The sequence below is a fragment of the Cynara cardunculus genome, assembly GCF_001531365.2.
Source record: "Cynara cardunculus var. scolymus isolate 2C chromosome LG 12, CcrdV1, whole genome shotgun sequence".
Lineage (NCBI taxonomy): Eukaryota > Viridiplantae > Streptophyta > Magnoliopsida > Asterales > Asteraceae > Cynara > Cynara cardunculus.
Window position 1 is genome coordinate 39,097,498 of NC_037539.1, and position 3,121 is coordinate 39,100,618.

Consider the following 3,121-nt stretch of genomic DNA (forward strand, 5'->3'; position numbering starts at 1 on the left):
TATATATATATATATATATAGGGGAGCGTTGAAATTAATAAAAACCACTCAATTTGTAAAAACCGTGAAAACCTCATTCAACTAATCATAATTTTTCATTTTGTTCATTTTTTTGTAATTATGGGAGGTTGATTAACCATTTTTATTGTGGAATACCAACTATAACACCTTATACTTAGATTTAAAAAGAATTTATGGCAAAAATTCGGCATGAGCCGTTCGATAAGTCGTGTTTTGCCATTTGTTTTTTTTACCTGTAAACATTTGCTAAAGTAATGATTCAAAATAACTTACCATACAAAAGCTATGATTACTAACTAGTCTTTATAAAGACTAGTTAGTAATCATAGCTTAGTATTTATAAAGACTAGTTAGTAATCATAGCTTTTGTATGGTCAGTTATTTTGAATCATTACTTTTGCAGGGTGTTAATCATGGATATTATCTTCATTATTTTTATTTTAGAGAAATACATGAAACAATTTCATTAAAATTTCATTAAATATTATATAAAACAATTTCATAACCATATATGAAACAAATTCATCAAAAAAAGTATTATATGAAAAATTTTCACAAGATTAAACAATTTCATGAAAAAATTTCATAATATTAAACAATGAAATCGACGTATGAAAGTGGTTTGTACAGTTTTTATAAATAAGGGTGGTTTTCATTTGATCACTCATATATATATATATATATATATATATATATATCGGGCCAAGTTCAAATGTTAAGTAAATTTTTTGTATTAACTTTGTTGAACGATCTTGACCATTCAATCTTTCAATAAACGGTTGTGATTAATCATGATAAAAACTTATTTTTTAAAATTTAAAATTTCATAAAGATAAATGAACAAATTTGAAAAGGGCATTTAGGTTAAAAAAAATTATGTAACTCACATATCATTAATTGGGAGTTACAAAATCAAAAAATTATATGATTTTTGTTAATTTAATTTTGTTAATGTAAGAAACATATGAACACAACTATATATACATATATATAGAGAGGAGCGTTCAAATAAAAACCACCTAATTTGTACAAACTGTGAAAACCACATTCAACTAATCATAATTTTTCATTTTGTTCATTTTTTTGTAATTATGAGAGGTTGATTAACCATTTTTTATTGTGCAAGGTGTTAATCATGGATATTATCATCTTCATTATTTTAATTTAAAGATTTACATGAAACAGTTTCATTAAAATTTCATTAAATATTATATGAAACAATTTCATAACCATATATGAAAGAAATTCATCAAAAAAAGTATTATATGAAACAATTTCACAAGATTAAACAATTTCATGAAAAAATTTCATAAGATTAAACAATGAAATCGACGKATGAGGGTGGTTTGTACAGTTTGTACAAATGAGAGTGATTTTCATTTGATCGCTCATATATATATATATATATATATATATATATATATATGAACCATTGTGTCAAATACGAACAAAAAATTGATATATATATGAACTTGGACTGCATAACATTTATGAACACAATATGAACATAATAAGAATAACTACAATACGAAATGGAAATAAATAAATAAACAAGTATGAACACAATATGAACAGCTTATGAATAATAGTTCATTCATTATAAATACATTTAGAAGTGATCATTTGTCAATTGGAGTTTTATACATCATTGCATCGACAATGTTTAAGGTTCACCCATTGTTCATATATGTTTCCGGTCTTATGTGGTTGTTCACCTCTTGTTCATATCATGTTCACCCCTTGTTCATATCGTAAAAAAATATATGAACACATAACCGCGACGCTATGAACACCGGGTACAAACACTTACACAAATATAAAGATTTGGTATCAAGCTTAAAAAATAACACTTGTGTTCATATGATAGAAGTAACATGAAYACAATGGTTCATGATTCATAAAAGTCGGCAATATGACAATATGAAAATGGGTCGTGCATGTACTTCCGTTTGAACATGTGAATTAGGTACGTATTAATAATTAAATAAAAAAGTTATCAACTGTTAGGACTGAGAAATCAATATTAATTGTATTCGTCTTGAAAGTTTATAAATAGTCTAATTGTAAAAAGTCAGCGTGTTTGACTTTTCTTATAGAAGTTTGACTTTGACTTTGTTAGTAGGTTTGACCATATAAATAGGTAGTGGTTTTTGTAATTACTGGAAAAGAAGATAATAATTGTAAGATTTCATACGTAATTAGAGTTTGACCTGATTTGTAGAGTTTGACTTTCTCTCTCATTGTTCTTAATATTCGTATATGTGTTCTTGATGATCTTAATGCAATATCAAGATTCTGATGATTGTTGTGATGAAATGAAGAATTGATCAGTGATTTCGGACTCACATCAACGCAATATGAACTACAAAAAACACAACACATCATAATGAACATAATTTCAATTAAAAAGAGTATAATAAAATATTAATCCATTACCAAGACATTCGTTTTGGTTAATTTTTTCACTTCCCGAACTCGACCTCCGATTGTCACCATAAACCATTTTAATCTTCTCAATGTTGTCGATTTTTTTTCCAATGCATTTATCTATAATAGCTTGAACAATACCGAAATTTTACTACCGTGTTTCCTCCACGAATCAAAAACTCATAAAACAATAAAAATGAAAGATCATGATTAAAAAATAAATAAAAATATCAAATGTATATTTTTAGAGATTTTATGATTTTGTAACTCCCCTTAAATGGTATGGGAGTTACATAGCAAATGAAACTACTCAATTATCTTTGGCATTAAATTGTGAACATGATAAAAACCTAATAGAAGAATGAATTGTGATTGGTTGACATGGTTTGCAAAGTTAACAAAAAAACTTTGGTTAACATTTGATCTTGTATATATATATATATATATATATATATATATATATATATATATATATAGACTTGGGATCATGTGAAACCAATGGTTTTCCGTGAGACCCGTAAGACCAATTCTCAACCATTGGATTAGATTTACAATCGTCAGATCTAAACATTCATAAACGTCACGAGACTTCTCAATAATTACAAAATTGTCACCTTGCAACTTTAAAGCATTAGATCATTAGATTATAAAGTTGATCAATGAACATAAATTG